This window comes from Ursus arctos, unplaced genomic scaffold (assembly GCF_023065955.2).
Source record: "Ursus arctos isolate Adak ecotype North America unplaced genomic scaffold, UrsArc2.0 scaffold_5, whole genome shotgun sequence".
NCBI classification, from domain to species: domain Eukaryota; kingdom Metazoa; phylum Chordata; class Mammalia; order Carnivora; family Ursidae; genus Ursus; species Ursus arctos.
In genome coordinates this window covers 72,519,142-72,542,223 of record NW_026623067.1, presented here as the reverse complement: position 1 = coordinate 72,542,223, position 23,082 = coordinate 72,519,142, and the positions used below count along the sequence as shown (strand labels likewise).

Below are 23,082 nucleotides of genomic sequence, written 5' to 3'. Positions count from 1 at the left end.
GGCGAGGGGGGGGGGCAGGCAGAGGGAGAAGCAGCCTCCCCACTGAGCAAGGAGCCTGATGTGGGATTGGATCCCAGGACCCTGGGATCATGACCAGAGCCGAAGGTAGATGCTTAACTGACTGAGCCACTCAGGCATCCCTAAATAAAAAAATTTAAAAATAATAATAAAATAAAGAAATAATTTTTTAAAAAAGATTTACTTTAAGACAACTTAAATATTCCAAGACATGAAACTACAAAAAGAAAGAGAGAGAGAGAACGAGATAGATAAGGAGAGAGAGGAAAAAAGAAAAGAAAAAGAAACAAGATTGATTCCAAGACACAAAGCTTTGTTTGGCCTTTTTTTTCACATTTAAAACCTTAATTCAAACATTATTAGTCTGAAGTTAACAGAAGGCATTTTTCTGATCCCACTTTACATCAGTGGGAAAATCAAAGCACAAACACACTGAATTACTAACCAGACTCACAAATCCAATTTGTAAGAACAGAGATTTCAACATCCAGTGACACAGCCCAGGCATAATGACAATCATACTCTGTATATACAAACAAACAGAACGTCTACTAAAATAAGTGGCAGGGCACCCGGGTGGCTCAGTCACTTGGGCATCTGACTCTTGATTTTGGCTCAGGTCATGATCTCAGGGTCCTGGAGTGGGTGCCACACTCACTGGGGAGTTTGCTTGAGGATTCTCTCTCCCTCTCCCTTCTCCCCACTCGCACATGCCCGCTATCTCACTCTCTAATCTATAAATAAATAAATAAATAAATAAATAAATAAACAAATAAATAAATAACTGACATATGATTTAAATTTGAATTTGCCAAACTATTCTAACATCTTATTAGAGTGGTAACACTTTTCTGAGTATATTTGAAGGGTCACTATACTCATAGCAGAACATAAGCTTCAAAATTTAGCACTTTTAAACTATATCAAAAAATTAGATATCTACATATACTATTAGTGAAATAACAAATTAAATATTTCACTAATTCCTCTTTTTGTCACTCCCATAGCACTTTGCACCAATCTCTATTTTACCATATGCTACGTGGGACCACAAGTATATGCTCACATGTCCTACTGTCCCACAATAGGAGTGCTTCCATGGCTAGGACCCCATGTTCCGCACTTCTGCATTGTCTAGTACAGTCCCTGCCTCATAACAGGTGCTGGGTGAAAGCTGAATGGATTTGTAAATGAACGGCTGGTTAAATGGATTAATGACTGACTGAATGAGGTCTGTCTACCATTATATACGAGGTCTTGAAGAGCGAGAGCGGGTTGAATGTTTCTTATTTGTACTCTGTTTGTATATTTAACACGTATTTCCTGAGCACTGCTGTGCCAGCCATTGCAGTAGGCAGAGGAGATAACAGTGCAAAAAATTTTAAAAAGTCCCTGTCATATAAAAATTAATATTTTAATATCTTTAGTGGAGGAGAGGACACTAAATATAAATACATAAATGACTTCAAATAGTAAACAGTGTAATGGAGGAAACAACCCAACAAGGTCATGTGGGCAGCGTGACTGGGCTGGGGAGAGGAGGTTCCCTGAGTGGGTGACACGCGAACCAAGACCTGAACGGTGATGGAGAATCTGTCTTGCAAAAATCAGAGGGCCCACCGCCTCATCCCAGAACTAACAGATCTCACTTATGGTCATATTTCACGGCAAGTACTCTGGAGAACGGCCTCAACTGACTACAAACGTGCTAGATAGTAGTGAGTCTCCTTTATACCCAACAACAAAGGGAAGACAGCTCACGGTGAACCAGCAATGTCTACACAGTGGCTCAAAGAAAAGTGAATGGCTAAACAATGGCTTTGCGGTCTGAAAATACAATCAATATTGAGTATTTAGTATGGCTTAAAGAATCAGAGCAACAATTGGTCCAGGCAGAGGGATCGGCAAGTGGTTGCACATGAAAGGAGCAGAAAACGCTGGTGCATGGCTGGGACGTGATGAATGAAATGCAGTGCGGTAGGTTAGGAGCAGCGAGGGGATAAAAAGCACAATGGGGGCCAAGCCAGGGAGTACGGATCACTCATAATGCAGTGGGATGCTTTTATGAGGTTTTAAGAAGGGGAGACAGGTAATCTGATTAAAATTTTTTAAAGTATCTCTTTGGCTGTTGTGTGCAGAATAGATTTCAAGGCGGGGAAGCATAAAGGCAGGAAGACAGTCAGGAGGTTCTGCACTAGTCCAGACGACAGAGGGTGGTCACCGAGCCTGGGGGAGGGTATCAAAGAGGATGAAAGGTAGTTAATGTGGAACAGGTAGAACTGTGTGGTAAACTGAATGTGAGTGGGTGGATAGAGACAGTGCTCACTGATAGAGTGCAGGCCCCTTGCTTTTCTTCCCATTCTTACCTTCATCCACAGAGATGCCAGAATATATACAATGCTATGCCTTCATGGCAAAAGTTTTATGAATTGTATGAAATTAAGTAGATGAGGCATGATGAGGCAGTGGCAAACAATTTTAAGTTGAAAGTGAAATAGTTTGCTAGTCCTGGCCAAGCCAACAGGTATCTTTAAAAAATACAGAACTGGTATCTTTAAAAAATACAGCATATTCTTGATTCAAGATTTAAAAATATACCTTATGATTCAGGCTGCACAACTGCAGAGCACGAGTTGGTATTGAAAGTTTTCTAGAAATCAGTTTATGATCGTCTTATGTAGTTCAAGTATGAGAGTAGCAATTAAATTTTATAAATCTCTGCATTCATTGTCAATGCCAATTACATGCTACAAATGCAATTTCCTCGTTCACTACAATCACTGGTGGCTTTGTAATTACATTTTAAGAGAAACGTTCCTAATCTTATTTTTAGCAATGCTAACCGCAGTCTTCCATCCTTTTACATTTTGTATAGAAACATCGAGGTTATTTTTACATAACTTTTTTTAAATGTTCAAAGCTTTTAGTGAATGGAGATGTAGGCAAAAATGAAATGTAAGCATTGGCTCTTGAGATATATTGAGGTTTGCGTTTATTACGTTCTAGAAAAGAATGAGGGGCAACAGAACTGGCTATTTGCTGTATGAGCCACAAATATACAAGACTAGACTGAAGCAGAGCTACTGAAATATCTATTTGGTTGTGCAATGTGACTGGACATGTTTAATATGCAAAAGCAGCCGAGGCACGTCTTCCATGAGGTCAAGCACCAGTGTAAATCAGCTGTTTGGTGAGATCACAAGACAAGGCTCACAGTACGTGGCAGCTTGTGATATTGTCTCTATTTTTCCTTATTTTAAACAAGGACTCCTCCAGTTCTAGATCTATCTATATACGTTTTTCTGATGCATATTATGCACAATTTGCGGAAACCACTCCAGGAACATAGAGATGGTCCCAGACTGATCCAGAGACCCGCTGACCTGTCTCATTCTTTACTTGTGAGACCTGGCTGATTATTCAAGTGAACAGCAACCACTCCATGAGAGGGACATATTACCTGCCCCAGTTGGCTGACTGGTACTGGTGAGACTAGGCTGCTTTCAGGAACACTGCCTGTGGGAGAGAACTTTTTTTTTTTTTTTTTTTTGGGTATAGTGAGGATTTAAAGGGATTTACCAAGATAAAAGATACAGTGGTGAGAGAAATGGAATGCCAACAATGAAGAGGAAAAGAAAATTAGGGAAAGGGGACATTCCAAGTTCGGAAAATTTTGTTTTGGTTCTTTTGAGAAATGATTTTGCAACTTTGGGTGGGGGGGATTTTATATCTTCCTCTTTTTTAGATTTGGACTGTGTCTCTGAGGTACGGACTTACTGTAAATGCATGCATCGATTTCTCCTCTTCTTGCTAAGAAAATTGCCATTAAACATGCTGCTGCTGCTCCCTTATTTTGCACCAAGTAAATGTTTAAATATTTTTAAATAAACATGTTTCAGCTGACTGCTGGGTGAGATTCGTTACAGCCAGGAGGAACTCAGTGGAACTGTTCAAGGAGATCTGGTTAATATCCCCATGATTTATGCTTGCGGTGGAAATTGCACTAATATTTACACGAAGGGCATGGTTTGGGGGGCAATGGCAAGGCCCGACTGAAGTGGGAATTTGCACAGTCAATGCCCACTAGTGAAAATAGCTACAGTTCAGTGCCCTCTCCAAAAGCATAATTAGGCCCTTCAAATGACATGTTATTTTCACATTTTTACTCTCACGCTGCAAACTTTTTCTTGCCATCCAGCGTCTGCATTATTATTATTACTTTGCAAAAATAATTAAGCAAGGTAACAGTAAGCTACTAGGTAACCTCTAAAAACTGTATCTTGGTTTTTCTTTTGTAAGCTTTACCAGTGGGGGAAAAATTATATTTTCTTGATAGTTATATATCTGTCTGTGTGCGTGTATTTTTTTTTAAATGGTCTGTGAGTTATCTGTATAGTGTCTGAGTAACATTGTAGAAACGCATTTCTTGGTATTCTAAACACTTGAATGACTTCCGTGTGAGTAGAGGAGAAACGACAGACCAAAAATTACACTGAAAATACAGTGCGAAGATCCTTGTGGGTGTCCTCATCTAGGTGATGAGAAATCTCTGACACTGGGTTTGCTGGGTTTGCTATGTTTCTACTTGATCTTTGTTCCTGCTCTTCAAGTTCAAAAGTTCTCTAATTTGTTTGGGAAGCAGAACATCCTGGAAGTCAAGGTACTCTTCACGTCACATAATAAAACACAGATCTATGTATTCCAATCCAAACAACTGATTTAGTACAAAAAGACTTATGTATCTGCATCTAGATACAGATAACCAAATAGATACATAAATATTTATGTATTTATTTTATGTATTTTTCAAGACTATTCAGTGTTGGTGTTGTAAGTCACACTCCCTGGAATCTTATATTTATTAATAAAACAAAGCTGCTTCCTGGTTTCCAGTTAGGGCTGTTTCCATCTTTTCCTGTTAGTATTTGTTTGCTACTTGTTTGCTCACTTTTGTCCTAGCAGATAAGATGCAAATGCTGATGTTTTAAGAAAAATTCATGAGAGAAAAATCCAAAATTTCAAAGATTCTATCCACTTGCTTGAGATTTTTCTGAGAGCTGAGAACATTCCGTTATTTGATTTTAGCAGTGAAGACACTGGGTCCAGCTCAGAGTCCAGCAATAATAGATCAGACTACAGCTTGAGAACTGTTCTCATTTGAAATTAAAAACCCACTACAGTATCTAATCGCTGTTCAGGAGAGAGAGGGTATTATCATAGGCCACGGTTAACTGGAAGGCAGTTTCCTTTTTACAAAATCTTTGTGAGCTCTAACTATGTGCCAGGCACTGACTGAAGGCTTTTGCTCATATTAATACTTTTAATCTTCAAAACTCTAAGAAGCAGATAATATCATTTATTCATTTATACTTTTATACCAGGCACCGTGTTATGCCCTGCGTATAGAACACAAACAAAGTCCCTGCTCTCGTACAGGGGTACAATTTTTTTTTTAAGATTTTATTTATTTATTTGTCAGAGAGCGAGCGAGCACAAGCAAGGGGAGCGGCAAGCTCCCTGCTGACAGGGGTACATGTCTATGTTTAAATCTCTGCCCACACTTCTACAAGTTCTGTGACCTTGGGCAGATTACGTAACTTCTCTGTGCCTCAGCCTCTTTATCTGTAACGTGTAGATGGTAACAGTTCCCGCTTTGGGAGGTTGATACGAAGTGATAGGATATGAAACTAATGAGTTATTAGTTGTAAGGCTCTTAGAACAGCGCCTGGCAGATAGGAAGCATTACGTCGTGCATGTTCATTGTCAGGATCACGGTCGTCACAAAGTGCTTCCTGTGTCACTTTTTAAAACATGCAACACATACATGTAGTGGTAATAAATGATATAAAGAAAAACTAGGTAAGAGAAATAGGGAAAGACTAAAAACAGATGTGAGGGGGGGTCATTTTATACAGGTGGATGCAAAAAGCCTCACGGTGACGGTGACATTTGAACAGATACCTGACAGAAGTGAGAGACCAGATCATGGGGACCCTGGAGGGAAGGAGTGGTCTGGGCACAGGGAACCGCATGTACAAAGGACAGAGGCGGGAGTGTGTATTATCATGCACTCAAAGAACAACAAGGGGCGCCTGGGTGGCTCAGTCCGTTAAGCATCTGGCTTTGGCTCAGGTCAGGATCTCAGGGTCCTGGGATGCAGCCCCAAATCCGGCTCCCTGCTCAGCAGGGAGTCTGCTTCTCCCTCCCACCTCCCTCTGCCTCCTCCACCCTCTACCCTGCTCTGTCTCTCTCGCAAATAAATAAACAAATAAAATATTTTTAAAACACACAACAAAGACAGCAAGGAAGCCAACAAAACAGAGAAAAAGAGTGTGGCGGGAGATGAGGACAGAAAGAGCAAGGATTATACTGTCACCAGCAAGACCCTCTGCGCTCAGGTCTATCAGTTTTGTTTCTTAGAAACTAATGAATTTCTGGAACAGGAAAAGAAACAAACTCCACCTGGCTTAGACAAATTAGAGCTTGACCACCAGGGCGATGCCTGCAAAGCGAAGCCATAAAGTGTCCGACAGTTACCTCAACTTGATTATAATTTTAAGATCCCTGCCCTGGGAGAGCCGTGAACTTCATTAACATACCATACAGTGCGTGGATCGGCAGGTCGTCTTAGCGCACATGCACAAACCTCTGCCCGCCTTTTACATGCAGACAAAACTCTCCCTCTGAATATTTATCACAAACCCCAAATAAAAGGAACCCCTTTATCCCTGCTCAGGGAACCATGGCTTTGGAAATTATTCCCCATGATCTCCTTATTTGCTGCCAATAAAGTTGCCTTTGTGTTAACAACTCCATCTAGCCTAGTCCACATCTGCAGCTGAAAAGCGAGCTCACATTAGTTCCGTCACGGCATCAGAAAGAGCCCTGTATGAGACCTTTCTGCCTAAATCAGAACTTGACTCTGAATCAAGCTCTAAGCCTCGGAACAGACTTCCAATAACTTGTACCCATCTTCCCTATGCAGGTTTTAAATAACTGGGTGAAATAAAGCAAGACATTTTTATCTGTTTTTCCCTTCCTCCCTCTCTATCACGACTCCCGAGCAGTGGAACAGTATCAGGCACAGAGCATTTCCTCGAAACACATGTGATGAATGAATAAAGGAAGAAATTCTGTCCTGAAGTAAAGACGGAAGCCAACACAGCAGCTTTATTACCTAGAGAGGCAGCTGTTAGATGCTGCTTTGGGTTCGTCAACCAAGCGGACTTAATGCTGAACCCCAGTAGCAAGCAGAAAGCAGCAGGGAGCAGTGCATCCATGGGCAGGGCCAAGGCAGCCTGAGAAAGACTGACGTGATGGCAGAGCTGGAAAGAGCGCCTGCTTTCTGTCGGCGGTCACTCCCCGGCGGTGAAGTGCCGCACCTGGTTTTCTGTCCCACACTTATCAACCGGAGAAGTCAATCTATCTTTCCAGGAGCAGAGTATCTAGAGACAGAGAAGCTCGCAATGTATTTAGGAATTACTCCCTCCATATGGAAACCAAGAGGAGAAAAAGTACATCCCACTGAAGAATGAAACAGGCACACATTCCAGGATCTGGAGCAGGGTAGGACATTCTCTGATTTACATTTTTAAAGCATTCCTTCCATCTGCCCCTCCAGATCCGCTCTTTACCCTCTTCTGGCTCAGGGCTCCGAGGTGAACAGGACTGGACGGAAAGGAGGGCTTCAAAGAGCTCACATGGGGCTAGGTCTGGACATTCCCCTTTCTGGACTTTGGTAACTACTTCTCTGCTCTGAGACAGCACATCGTTCATTTTTGATTTCCCTCAAGCCTGTCCTTACCTTTGTAACTTGCTCCTTTATTAAACTCTTCAAATCACCTACTTTGTGTACGCCCTCTGTTTCCTGCCTTGGTTCTGATACAGAAATAGTGCTGTCCTGGCTGTTCTGTGGGGAAAAGATGGTATGGGGATGCAGGGGTGGAGTGAGAGGAGGGAAGTTTAAAAGCAGACCAGGAAGGAGTCAGCTGTGATAGTTTAGGTAGACGGTGGTACTATGCACCCGGTGCCGACAACAGAGGTAGTGAGAGATGGCTGGCATCAGGATTTAATGTGAAGGCAGAGCCAACAGGACTTGCTGATGGACTGGATATGGGCTCTAAGAGAAAGAAGTGTCAGAAAAGACTCCTCGTTTTACAACTGTGGAGCAGAATGGTGCTGTTTAGAGGCCTGACAGAGAGAGAACTGGCTGCGGTGTTTTCAGAGGTGGGAGGATGTGCTCCAAGAATTTGCAAGATTGCATTAGCAAGCTTTTCCTATTGGTATTTTCATCTCAAAACTGTGATTGCTAGAGCCTGTCCCGTAGCCTTCTGTGGCTTCGCCAGTGATGTCTAGCCTGTTGCAGATTTTTCCACATAGGGAATGAATTTTTATCCACTTGAATGAAAAAAAAACAAACTTGTATATATGCCATGCAGCCTTTTTAAGAAAAAGACGGAAAAATATTTTAAACCAAACTGCCAATGGTTGTTACAATTGCAAAACTCGTGGCAACTACTGACCCACAGAATAAAACCTAAGTTTCTGAGCACTGAATTTTCTCACTGGACCAATCTGCCATACAAACTTCTGACTATTAAGAGTCTTCATATGCTGAGCAAATATGTATAATATACTCAGTAATATCTTAATAATACATAGGTGCACGCACGTGTTTACGTGTGCGTGTGATGAAACTGGAAACAAAAAGATAGGAACCAAATCGCTAGAACTATAGGTAGCTTTTTATTTTCTCTTTGTACTTGTCCACATTCAGACTTTTCTAAAATAATCAGCTATTAGTCTAAGAAACATTTTCTATTTTGATATTGAATCTTTATACTGGGCTTTATCTGACCAGGTGGTTTACCCCACCCTACTTTCACACGTACTGCTTTACTCTTCTTCTCAGCATATATCCCAGCCTGAAATAATATTATCTGCTTGTTGTTCAATTCCATCAATAAAATCTAAGCTGAGAAGGTCTCTGTCTACCTCGTTCACTCTTTTAGTACCCAGAGCAGTGCTGGGACTTAGGACGATGATAAATAAATGTTTGTTAATTCACAGATACACATACACACACACACACACACACACACACACACACACACACACACACCTTTTATTTTAAAGGTATTTTGCAGCAGAGATTGTCATGGTGACTCTAAAAATCTTCACCACTTGTAGGAGTCTAAATTGATATAAATTTTCTGAGGAAAATTTTACCACATATTAAAAAAAAGAAACCTAAGAAAAATCATGACCTCGATTCAGAAACTCTGCTTGTAGGGCTTAACAGGAGATCCAGACAAACATTTATTTACAAAAGTGTCTTTGGTGCATTTCTGTAATAGTGAGAAAAATAAGGAAGCTTAAATATATTATGAAAATGTCATAAAATAATACATCATTATAGCGATTAAACTGCTGTACAAAGAGGTGCATCAACTATTATTAAATTTTAAAGATAGGTAACAAAGTAACATGTTCAGAATTCCTTAGACACAGAAAAACCTGGGGAACTCTAGAATATTAATTGTGGTTATTTCTGGGTTGGGAGACTAGATGTTGCAATTTCTTCCGTGTGCTTATCTACACATTTTTAAACATCTATAATGAACTCATGAAATACAGTGTTGTTTTTATTTCATTTTTCAATAGTGTTAAAAATCATAAGCAATCCAAAATGGATTTCCTAAGGACTCATAACTAGCTCCAAGCGGAAAAAGTAAAATTTGCAAGCGAATCAGAATCACAAAGATTTCTGAATATTTTCTATTTGTTACCCATTTATCTCAAGTGGAACAACATTTCTCTGGGCTCAAAGGGGACTTGCAGAGTTACCCCAGTCTGCCAACAGAAGTTATTATTGTGAAACAGAATTAGGTTGACGATGAAAACCCTGGGGGGTAAATACAGAAGCCACCGTTCACCATTATTCTTGAGTATAACCTAGAGAGGCTGGAAGCAAGTGGAAAGGTCCTCTTTCAAATTCAAATTGAATGAACAGTAGTAAGCACTATTACCTGTCCTGGACCCACTGAACAAAGCTCTGAGGAAACAGAACATGTGACCACATCCGCTCATCAGGGACTATATTTACTGAAGCAGTGGAGAGAATTCTCATTGGACGAACTCTCAAATGGGATCTGAAGGTTGCTAACAGTCCTGCAGATATGTAAACACTTAGGGCGCTTAAGAATAAAAGTTTAAAATCTTACTTCGTTCTTTTCAGGCAGAACACTTTGCAGCTGGTTCAATTCACAGATTTCATTCATGGGCTCCTCCAACTGTTGATCCTTGAATCTGAGCTATTCCTGGATCCCTACGTGAAAGGTGATCGGCATTTGTCAAACAAAAAATTCAGAGAACACTGCTAGTTCACAACCAATATGCCGTTAAATTTTAATAATGGTAACTTCCCACACTTCTAAGGAAATAGGCACTAGAGAGGATTTCCTGCTAGACCTCTTTCTTAAAGCTTTGTCCTGCTGCTGTTTATCTGCCGGGGATGAAAACAAAGAAACAAAAAGTAGCAAGCCAGTGTTAAGGTAAAACAAGAAACAAAGCATAGTTAGGGTCTATGGTGCTGGGAGAGCAGGTGAGGACAGTGTCTTCAGGACTTCTGCCAGGATATCAAAATTTGACTCTATTCTGACGATAATCAGAAGTTCCTGATGGAGAGATAGAATAAAAATTTAAAAGCAGCCTCTAAATTTCAAAAGCGGAATCCACTGATAAGAGTCCATTTTAAAGAGGAATCTCCAGGCTTGGGGCATGAGATCATGCCTGTCAAACAATTTCTGTCCGTCTCCAGATTAGTAATGGGTGACTTGGCACCCTGGCCGATGAGCTGGCCAGAAAGGATCTATCGTGTGTCATATCAGAGACCGCCACAGACACCCAGGGCAATGTGATTTGTCACTTAAAGAAGGAGAGAGCCTGAGAGCACCCCATCCTCGCTGCTGAGTCATCCTACTCTGGTAGTTATTTAAACAGAAGCCTCCAGCACACACACGATCAACACTCCACTCAGACAATGGCCAGACCTCCAGAAGGCACCAGTAGCTTGGACTGCCTGCCCACAAGTGCAATTTTCAAAAACGGTTCTGTCCTCTTTTCCCCATGGTCTCACACTGGGGTTCTGACTTCTGGCTCTTTTCCTCAAAACTGGCCTATCCAGCCAGTTCTCCTCTGAGACCTCAGCCCCAGAGGCCATCAACTCCTGCTGAAGTTTTCCCATGGTCCTTCTGATTTGATTTTCTTGTATTTCCTTTCTGTCAACAAACACTGGTTGAGCATCTGTGACGGGTTAGGGACTGAGCTACAGGTAAGGGTTAGTTCAAAACCAAGTAAGACACATTGCTTTGCCTTTGCTTTGCCTGGAGCTCACAGTCCAGGGGAAGAAACAGTCAGGAGACCAGGCAACCACAATACACAAAGTGAAGGCTCTAAGCCAGGTGAGTACAAAATGATCTTTCGGACCTTAATTCTGGGGGGACCACTTCTCTTCTCTAAAAGCTGTCACCCTCTCCGTATGGCCAGGTGGGAGCGACTGAAGGGATGTGGAAGGAGGGATGTTTTAGAAGGGCGTTTCAAGTCCAACAGTGTATTCGCATTGCCACCTGTCTGCCAGCCTTTGCCCTGTTTGACCTGGGCCCGTCGGCTGCTCTTTCTGGCTGTGAGTGCCGCATGGTTGTTCTCCCTGCCCAACCTCCGGTGCTCTCTTCTGTGTGTCAGATGAGGACTCCCTTCACATTTGGCTGTCATCTATCAGCCACAACTGTCCTGTCCAGAAGAGCTGGCTTTGGCTCTAAAGCCTGCTTCCTGGCTGGGCTTCTCTACTGCTCCATTAAGGATACCATTTGATATCACATGTGCTGCAGGTGCTGTTGATGAAAATGCTAAAGGAGCTGGATGAGACTGACGTCTTTGCGAAGGGTAAGACAGCGTGCGCACGCAGCTGCTCTGTCCAAATGCTGTTCTAACCTCCCAATGGAAAGGTATTGTAAATAAAGAGAAAGGGCACTAGCTTATTTTAAACACCAAATATGAGCTAGGAGCTGTTCTCAGCACTATGTAAAAGCTTTATTTAGTTCTCACAGTAATATTGTTCTTATGCTAGAGCCCCAATTTATAAACTAAGGAAATTATGGCGCAGAGAGGTTAAGAGACTTATCTAAGGTCACAGAGCTGTACAATTTTTTGTTGAGCTTGAATCTGAACACAGGTCTATGTGATTTTGAACCCTGTAGTCTTCAAACAACTGGCATAGTTCACAGAAGCAGCTGCAGAATACTACCATGGCAATAGCGTTTCTTTTAAGATTTTATTTTAAAGAGAGAGAGAGAGCATGCATGTGCACACGAGTAGAGGGAAAGGGAGAATCCCAAACAGACTCTGTGCAGAGCATGGATCTCAATGCAAGGCTTGATCTCACGACCCTGAGATCATGACCTGAGCCGAAGCCGAGGCGCCACTGAGGTGCCCCCATGGCAGTAAGATTTTTGATTCCAGTCCAATTATCACTCTTCCAAGAATGATGCAAATACAGGACGTATAGCATGAGTTTCTGGATCTTTGTTTTGAAACATGAAGCCAATCAGAAGGAATTGGGATAGAAGGAAGCAATAAAGATATAATAAAACCAAGTTTATCAGATGAAAATAGGGATAAAAATGTTTACATTCCCAGAACTATAAATATTGAAAAATAAAAGACACACTGAGAAAATATGTCTGTTTTTATGACTTGTTGATATCCAGGGGGTTTTTCCTTAAGCCTCAAAACAATTTACAGCATTGCCAACAGCATTCAGTACATTCAGAACAGGATCATTTCACCCACAGCTGAATGAGGGCCATGCTTGGGACAACACCAGAGGAGCCTTCCAGCAGACAGGCCAGGGAGGAAGCCAGGGTCAGTGAGTGAAGAGGAGAGCAGAGCCATTTAAAGCAACACCGTTTATGTAAGTGTGATCTAATTGCTTCCACTGGAAATGGGTCAGATTCGAGTCGAGAGAACCAGGGGCCTCGATGACCCCAGTGAAATCAGATTATGGCTTTTCTTTCAATCTCCTCGGAGAACACGGCCCTCTGGTGAAAGAATGATGCTTGGATTCATTTCCATCTGCTGTGCTTCCCAGTCTCCTCTTGCCTCCTCGTAGCTGATTTGCATTTTTTTTTCTTTTCTGGTGAAACACGTTAAACTAAACAGGATATGTCCTATGACAGACTGTGATAAATTTACTATTGGGAATAGGGAAAAAGTATGGGATAAAGACATAGGTCTTTTTTGTCTCTCACGGCCATGATTCAGTTCTGACTCAAAAGGAAGTGTGCCACCTACTGAATCACGGAAACCACTTCCTGTAGCTGTTTGGTTTATGCTGGAGGGGCATTAGGCCAAGTACTGCCCTGCCCTGACCCTGACTGGCTCTTCAGAGCCAAAGCGTTCACAACTTGAGGTGGCTTGGCCTCAGACTCTGAGAACATTACATATTAAATTACAAGTGTTTCGTTTCCTAGCAGAGAGTCTCTAGCAACATGAAAACGAACATGTGTTATTTGCAAGCTGAGTGTCTCATTACTCAAGCTGAATAGCCTTACTTTTTCATAAGGTATGTGTTCCAGATGACCACTCTCAGGATCTGAATTCACGCGGCTTCTGTTTTTCCTGAGGGCAGTCTGGGCAGTGCACAGGGTGGCATTAATCAGATGAGGTTTCGAGTGTACCCTCTCATTAGTGCGGCAGTACTGGGCTTGCATTCATTCATACAACATGTTTTCTGAGCACGTGCTTACTGCCACGTCCTGTGCAAGGTAGGACAGAGGATACGGCGGCAAACGGGACACATGGCTCCTGACCTCGTGGTGCTTAGGATCTGCACTTGATGGGAATGCGGTGCTCCTCTCCAGAGACGACGACTGTGCTTTGTACACAATTAAAAGGAACAGCAACTAAAGGAAAACTTGTTTCCTCTTTGCCCACAGGACATTTTTGACACCACATGTGTGGGTTTCTCCACACCAAGGAATTCTCCACTTCTCAGCAGCCACGGACTATCCTACAATTTAACTCAATTCTGACAGTAATTGGCCAGAATTAGCACAGGCCCTCGGTTTAAGGGCTCATTCCCACAAGACTGCACTTGAGACGTCAGTCGGAAGACCCAGGTTGTCATCTGTCCTTCTGATCAACTGGATATAAATTAACTTTTCCACCATCTCCTCTTTGGGTTTGATAATTAGCCAAAAGGGCTCAAAGAATTCAGAAAAATACTTCATTGACATTTACCAGTTTATTGTTAAGGCTAGACCTCAGGAACAGCCAGATGCAAGAGATACACAAGGTAAGGTGCGGGTAGAGAGGGGTGCACAGCGCCCATCCCTCCCTGGGTTTGCCACCGTCCCAGCACCTGGATGTGTTCGCTGATGTGAAGGCTCTTGGAACTCTGTAACTTAGGGGTTTTATGGAGATTCCATTGTGCAGACATGATTGATCAAATCCTTGGCCTTTGGTGAAGAAGTCATTCTCCAGCCCCTCTCCTCCCTGGAGGTTAAAGGGTGGGACTGAAAGTTCCAACCCTTAAATCACCTGACTGGATCGTCTGGCAACCAGCCTCCACCTTCCAAGGGTCATCTCGTTACCATAAACTCAAGCACAGTTGAAAGGGGCTTATTATAAATAACAAAAGATGCTCCTGTCACCCATATTACTCAAGGAATTCCAAGGGTTTTAGTTTTAGGGGCTCTGTGCCAGGAACCAGGGAGGAAGACCAAAATATGTATTTATTATTATACCACAATCATGGGGCCCCAGCCTCTAGCATTGGGCCTTGCAGAAAGGAGCCCCTCAACACTTGTTTGAGTAGATACGTGAAAGAACGAACAAAAGACAAAAAGAAAGAAGGAAGGGAAGAAGGAAGGAGATAGGAAAGGGAGAGAAAAAGAAGTCACCTCACAATCATTTCTTATTGTATTTGCAAGGGAAGATGAAAATATCCAGCTATTTTGCTTCTTTCATAGTGTCAATTCCAAATGGACTAAAGGTTTGCACCCCTAGGGGCATCTGGAGAGCCTGTCGTGCTTCAGGATACATATGGGCTCTTCATCAGGGAAGTTCTAGAAGCAAGGAGGCCCATTCGGATACCAGGTCAACATCAGAAGTCCAGAGAACCCTCTCTGGGTTCTGAGAGTAAAAGGCTCTTTGTTATCCACCACAGAATAGGCCAGAATCCCCCTGGTGGTCCATGCCCAAAAGATGTGTCAAAGAATGGCTGCAAATCTGTGTAACACTGAGCAAGTAATCTACCCACCTCATAGAAGAGTTGTGAGAATTCAATGAGACAAGAGACACCTGGGTGGCACATCTGACTCTTGATCATGGCTCAGGTGTTGATCTCAGGGTCGTTGAGTTCCAGCTCCACATTGGACCCCACACTGGGCATGGAGCCTACTTAAAAGAGAGGGAAAAAAAAAAAAAAGAATTCAGTGAGACAATGTCTAGAATGGTCCTTGGCATATAGGAGGCTCCTTGTCAATAGAAGCGATCACTACTCCAACTTCTCTTAATCTCATGACCTTTACTACTTCAACTACTGTTACTTAGGTTATATCGCGTAAGGCCAGGAACGTTTCCAGGGTCGGACCAGTGGCTTTACGTTTAATGATGCAATTCTACCGTTCGGTGTCACAGCCTCTCTAAACCCATGCTCTCCTTTTGACAGTCGTAAAAACTTTAAACTGACCTCCAGTTGAAACTCCCTGTCAAGAAGAGATTGTCTAGGTTACTTACTTATGTCTAATTCATGAGAGCAGTATTTTTTCCCCAAATGTAAAATTACATGATGTTGGATGTTTTAAAAAATCATATGTAACCCAAATATAATTAACATTATAAGATAGAGGCGTATTACAAAATTTAAGAGTTTATCTGAGCAAAAATTGCATCAAATTGGGCAGCGCCAGACCAGAAGTGGTCAAGAGTGCTCTACCAATGTGGGCTAAGGGAAAGACTTTTCTAGAAAAGAGGTGGAAGCAAAGCAAGAAAACTATTTGGTTGTCTATAGCTTAAGTGCTTGCCTTGTTTGGGGAAAGCCTAACTGACTGTGATGGTTGTTCTTGTTTCAATTTCTTAACCTTGAGGCATTGGAGGCTTAGGTTTGGGTTTGCTTATGTAGGCTGCTAAGGCATTAGGACCACCTCAGTCTAAGGGCCTTCTCCATTAATTAATTTAACACTAGGTTGTTTTGCCCCTGACCTAAGGTTGTTCTCTAGACATCTGACTTACAAGAGGACGAAGCAAAAAAAAGAGGACGAGAAGTAGAAAGAGATACAAAGATGGGAAAAATCCCCACCAGAAATACTAAAGAGAGAGAGAGGTTTTACTGAAGTTTCCGTAAGTACTGCTGAGGTGTTTGTACGGTCCCTCACACCACAAAGATAACGAATATGTTGACCAGTTTCCCTCAGAGTTCCCCTTTGTATAGAGATCCAACATCTCCCTTCACATAGCTTCTTCCTTACTTGGATGACACTGGTCTCTGTTTCCTCCCAAATTATCCCAGAGTCTGTCCCCTGTTTAACCTCCTCTGAGCCTCCCTAGTTCCCTCCCCATCACATCATTTGGCTCAACAAAGAATGGGAAATCAGACCCTAACTAAAGTTTTCAAAATCAAGGCATTATAAAAAGCTATTTAGCCAAAAATCAGGATAACAATTAGAGCAAACAAATGAATTAGCTCACACGTCTCAGAAGCCCAACAATATTTTAAACCCTCATCTGCACGTCCAGTTCTGTTACCATTTTGGTCTGTTCATTTGGTCTGTTATAACAGTACCTGGCAAAAATACTTACTGAATAAATAAATTAGCTTAAGAGTTAACATTTCAAATAAAACAAAACACCATTAGATTATCTTTTCTGCTTTTCCTCCTAAATATTCTGTGTGAGACCAATAGTCACACATGCATTCATAGGAAAGAATACAATTTTCTGTCATTAATTTTTTTATTATGTCACTTAAGGTCAAATGTCACAAAAAATTATATTGAACTCTTGACCAATCTATCTACTTTTTCCATTGGAATATTGGCCCAACTAAGAAATAACATCAAGGAAAAATTATTTGTTGGCAGAAAAATATCCTCTCTAAATTCTTGTGTGTTTTGTTTTGATTTTTCCTTAGTGACTAGAGGTCAGTTTCAATCCACGGAAGCACAGATTCCAAATTTTCAATCTGGTTTTCTTGAGTACTGACAGAGTGCCAAGGATGAGGCAATGACACAAAATCACTACCAAGACACACACACACACACACACACACACACACACACACACACGAGTCTAGGGCATGTTCTGGTGACTTGCAAGCTTCTTCCCTTCTAAAATGTATCCTCAAATTCATACTTTTTAAATTTGAAATGGCTCTACTCCCTCTTTCCTAAGCAAATGCTTATGAATTTTTTTTTTTTTTGTCATCTAATACACTGGTCAGGGTATTCCAGATCCTAAAAGATATAATAATAGAATCATCTACTGACCAAAGATTATGTGTCCTCTACTTATCCTCTCGTTTCCTTTTAAAACGTGAATTTTAGGGGCGCCTGGGTGGCTCAGTCAGTTAAGCGTCTGCCCTCAGCTCAGGACCCTGGGATCAAGCCCCACGTTGGGCTCCTTACTCAGTAGGGAGTCTGCTTCTCCCTCTCCCTCTGCTGCTCTCTCTCTCTCTCTCAAATAAATAAATAAAAATCCTTTTTTTAAATGTGAATTTTAATATGCTAAGGGGTGGATCAATGACTATAAATGTAATTATTGAAAAGCCAGTAATTTTGTTTCAGCCTAGTAATAACGGAAACTGCATGTTATTTGGCAGCCCCAAAGGAATCACATGTTTGATGTAGTGGAGGGACAGTGCCCTAAAAGAAAGGGTGGCATGCTGGACAGCCAAAAGAACAAACGTCCACTACAAGTAACACGAGCACCAGGTTTGGAAGCGATCCATCTCTCTACGAGACTGGCGGCAATTCACTCCATCTGAGCCCTAGTTTTTTCAGCTATGACTAGAGATATCAACACCTATCTCCTTATTATGGGAATCTCTTTACTAACATTAACTGTTGTCTGCTGTTCTGTGATTCTATAAATCTCAGAATAATCTTTTCCTGTTAGAGCCAAGTTCTCTATCATGGTCACAGATACTCACCTGGTTATTTTGGCTTCTCCAATCCTGCTGGTGAAAACACCTCCAAGGGAGCTTTTGGTCAGGAGCTGACAAAGGCATTTAAGGTCACTTGTGGTTTTGATAAAGAAGGAGAATTTGAAAGGAGACCAATATTCTTTTTTAACTTGGACCTAGTAACGTCCCTGACAAGGATATTTAATTCATATTTGTTACATCCTAATTAATGCCAAGCTCTTTTTATGCATTATGTCATAATTCTTACAGGAATCCTTTGAGATAAGTTATCAGCTAGGGTGTTTCACTATGAGTTCCAGGGGGAAAAAAAAGTCTCCAACTGACTAAAACAATACAGGTACTTGTTGGCTCTCCTAACTGGTAGCCTAGAGAGAGAGCTTCAGGATTGGTTGATGAATCTAGTGGCTTCTTACTGTCACCGGGTTCCTAGGTCCTATCTCTGTCCTTACATCCCGCGCTGGTTTCCTCCTAATACCGATCTCCCTTTGTAGCATAGCCATCAGTAGAAAACCTGCTTCCTTTCTGACATCTAGCAAAGATGACAGAGTGCTCCAAAAACAATAAAAAAAAAAAAGAAAAGAAAAAATTGCCTTCTCCTTATGATCCACTAGTCTGATGCTTATCTCTTAAATAGTAGCTATTGGGGGTAGAGTTGGGGGGAGGAGAAATACTATGGTATGATTAACTCATCTCATGATCCAGAGGATTATGATTAAGATCTTGACTGATCTGGATGAACTATAATTTACTCCTGGTGCAGGGGCAGTTCTCTGCACCACAATGCCTACTACACAGTGAAAAAAGAACAGATCAAATTTGAGAGAGCCAACCATAATGTGCACTACAGGTAAATATTGCTAATTCCCAATTTACAGATGAGAAAACCGACACACAGGGGAGGAAGGTTAATCTGCCCACGATGATAACTGAACCTGGGAGGCTTATCTCCATTCCAATAACAATTACCTCCTGCATCCATTTCTTTAAAAAAAAAAAAAAACACTTTATTTTTAAGTAATCTCTACACCCAATGTGGGGCTCAAATTCACGACCCTGAGATCAAGAGTCGCATGCTCCCCTGACTGAGCCGGCCAGGCGCCCCTCCTGCATGCACTTCTTAAAGCTCATGATGTATACAGGGAATTCCAAGATAAGGAGAAGGTGTGTAAAGGAAAGACCACAGTACCAGGCATCAAGAGACCAGGTTCCAGTCTTGTCTTCCCCACTTACTAGCTGTGTGACTTCGTGAAAATGAAAAATAATAAAACCTATTTACTGGAGTAGTAGGAAACACTCAAATAGGAACCCTGCCGGAGAGTGGCATCATTTGGGAACTTGCTTGAAATGGAAATTCTTCACCTCACCCCAGACGCACTTAATCAGAAGCTGGGGTGGGGGTGGGGGGGGGCAGCAATAAATACGTTAATAAGCACTCCAACTATTTCTGAGGCTTGCTAAAATTTGAGAACCGCTGGCCTCAAACATCACCTGGTGCACAAACTTTTATTTGTTCTCACGTCTTAAAGACAGTGATCATGTTAACTTCTATCTCCAAGAGCTCACAAGTTAGGGAAACAAAAAGTTCCATATTAAATTCTTTAATAAAGGACCATATTGAGTGATAAATGATCGAATACAAGCTTAATGTGCTTTGAAAGCTTATAAGGGTTGAATTTATTTCTAACAAGGTGAATCTCAGAGGCTTTATAGATAAAAAATAAAAAGGGGTAAAATAGCTATAAATTGTAAAATAACACAAATAATGAAACTTCCAGGGGTTACTGCAAAGTTGTATCTAGAAATTGAACTTAAAATATATCATTACAGGGGTGCCTGGGTGGCTCAGTTGGTTAAGTGTTGGACTCTTGATCTCAGCTCAGGTCTTGATCGCAGGATCATGAGTTCAAGCCCTGAGTTAAAAAATAATAAATATTGAGGTATATATATATATATATATACACAAACTAACAGATTAGATATCTCATATTGCATGGGAATAAAAACCCATCAGAAGTCAGAAGAAGACAATTTTAGTCCTGATACTACATTTACTAGCTGTCCCTCAATGTCCTATTTCATGAAAAAAAAAGAAAAAAAAAAAGAGGTTGGTCTGGAACCCTGGCTCTTTTTTTTTTTTTTAAGATTTTATTTATTTATTTGACAGAGAGAGAGAGACAGCGAGAGAAGAACACAAGCAGGGGGAGTGGGAGAGGAAGAAGCAGGCTCCCAGCAGAGGAGCCCGATGTGGGGCTCGAACCCAGAACACCGGGTTCACGCCCTGAGCTGAAGGCAGACGCTTAACGACTGAGCCACCCAGGCGCCCCTGGAACCCTGGTTCTTAATCAGGGGAAAATAAGGTGGGCCCAAGGCATGTGTAGACTTAAAGCTTCCACAGGGGAGTGTGAGCACAGTCTGGTTAAAAAGCACTGTACTAAATTGTCTCTAATCTCTGAGTGTCGATTATCAAATGCAAAGTTAAAGCATTAAAGAAGCATGTAAACATAATTTAAAATCTGTAAGCCAATGTCTGCTTTTTCTTTTTTTTCTTTTTTTTTTTTTTTTGCTTAACATCTCTGAAAGTGCTCCAGTACCTGAACACCCAATTAATCAAAGGGAAACATCTGTAATATGTAGCAACTAAAATATCACCTTCCCTGCGTGGATCACAAAGTCCTTGGCAATCACTTCCATACCAGACCAGTGAGTATTGTTGTTCTCATTTTCCAGATGGATAAACAGAGGATAAAGGCCTTGTTCAGTGTCACACATTTCTGTCACCAACTGAGACACAATGGATGTCAGTCTTCTCATTCCTTCAACAATAAAGAGCTTTCAAGCTCTTAGAGTCAACAAGAACTTTTGCAAAGATTACACTGGCTGAAAGGCATATACGTGGATGACATCCACAAAGAGGAGGAAATTAACTTGAAGCTGAGTGTCTAACTTCACTGACTCTCAGTGGTAGGGACCGAAGATAAGTAGAGTTTCAGCAAAGAAGGGTCTGAAGGAAAATAAATTAAATATAGCTAATTATCAAGTACTGTTTTTATACAGTAAAACAAGTGAAAATTATTCTTCTTTACGTGGTAATTTCTATCTCTTCACTGAGTCATCCATTCATTCAATAACTACTTATTGATTGACTTTTGTGCGCCAAGTCCTCATTCCGGTACTAGAAATGGAACAATGAGCAGAGCAGATAATAAGAGTAAGGGCAATAATAGCTATTGTAGCAAGGACCGATAATATATTCATAAAGAATGACTGCTGAATAAAATGTCGAAACTCAGTGTGCATAGCACTCTCTTTGGGGCTGCACCCACTGACTATAACACAGCTAATCTACTTTGAAATTCTCTAGCTCTGGGGCTTTTTATCAAAAAACCTGTTGCTGAAGTGCCTCTTGTGGATGCATCCACCAATGAGCATGGACTCAACCACTTACTGTCCTGGGAAAGGCAACCAGAACTGAGAGCATCATGACCTCGTCACCGTGATTTTTAAATTACAGAGCCAGTAATTCTAACCAGTTCTTCTAACTCTACTTCCTGGTTTCCTACAACTCAAATACTGAGAGATCACAAAAGAAATGCCATCTTACTTAGGGGCACCTGCGTGGCTCAGTCAGCTAAGCATCTGTCTTCGGCTCAAGTCATGATCTCGGGGTCCTGGGATCAAGCCCGCATCAGGCTCCCTGCTCAGTGGGGAGTCTGCTTCTCCCTCTCCCTCCACCCCTCCCCCTGCCTTGTGCGTGCTCTCTCTCTGTCTCAAAATGAATTTAAAAAAATCTTCAAAAATAAATTATATAAATAAACAAACTAGAACTCTCAAATTACTTGGCTTTAAAAAAATGCCATCTTAATACTTTTTTAACACAAAACAAGTGTTCCCTTCAGTTGTGCTTGCAATGGAATAAAACACAAGCATATCTGAGATTACTTTTCAATGGATTTGTAAGAGTAAATGCTTTGGGGGGGGCTCTAAAAAACATCTCTTCATCTTCTCAAATGTCAGTGTACTCACAGTGACGGTGCTCTCAGTTGTTAGGAAATCTTCTGAGACAGAAGTGGGAGGGGGAGGGGTAGAGTGATGCAATATTTCTGAGTGTCATGTGATTTCACAATTTGTTTTTCAATCTGTTTGGACTTCCAAAAAGAAAGACTCCCATAGATCAACAAGCACATAAACGGAAGCTTAAAACACCAAAAACAAAACCATAGAGTTTCAAATATATGACATGTCTATATTCCTATTATTCGACGGGATGCTCCTGAGAAATGTGAATTTTTCTGACGGATTTACTACCTTGCTTCATCTGAACACATGAACCAGAAACAACACCTGATGAGAAAACTTTCTGTCTTCTCCAAGGTCAAAGTTGGAACAAGTGTAGGGAATTCAGTTTTCCTTACTCGACAGTATTCATCATTCTTGTACTCAGTATGCTCATGAAAAATGCAAGCCTCTTAGAGTTAGCACAAAGACGCAGCAAATTTGCAGGGATAAAATATAAAGTGATGAAACTGGAAGGATGTAAAAATATAGTTATTAACCTCCTACAGCCCCGGATTTAAAGCTGAAACTCTATGCTCTTCATTGTGAAAAAAAGAGTCAGTCAATGTAATTGTAAACAAGAAAACCGATCCTTGTTTTCCCCTGTTCCACCAATTTGAGCGCCTATGAGAACTTCCGCTGTTACTTAGCCATTAACCTACTCGTGCCTTCCAAGTTTCTCTGTGTTTTTCCACTTTCTGTTGAGCACTTCTCGTACATATAGATCGCTCAGCGATAACAGGTACGTGAGGAGGGGAAAAAAAAAAAGTCAAGCTGCAAAATGGGATTAAGAATAGCAGCAATAAAAC

At 41.4% G+C, this 23,082-nt stretch overlaps 2 long non-coding RNA genes across 2 annotated transcripts in view; one reads left to right on the top strand and one right to left on the bottom strand.

Moving 5' to 3' along the window:
* The window catches only part of LOC123001030 (uncharacterized), a 47,878-nt gene that overhangs the window by 11,960 nt on the left and 12,836 nt on the right, over nt 1–23,082 (bottom strand). Inside the window, exons 2-3 of the long non-coding RNA XR_007190530.2 lie at nt 15,338–15,474; nt 10,242–10,345 (exon numbers count right to left, since the gene is read on the bottom strand). This is a non-coding gene — a long non-coding RNA (uncharacterized LOC123001030). The remainder of the gene's footprint in view (nt 1–10,241; nt 10,346–15,337; nt 15,475–23,082) is intronic.
* On the top strand, nt 11,037–15,345 carry LOC130542768 (uncharacterized). Its single transcript, XR_008957560.1, has 4 exons — nt 11,037–11,480; nt 11,907–11,961; nt 12,870–12,988; nt 14,013–15,345. It is a non-coding gene; the product is annotated as an uncharacterized LOC130542768 (long non-coding RNA).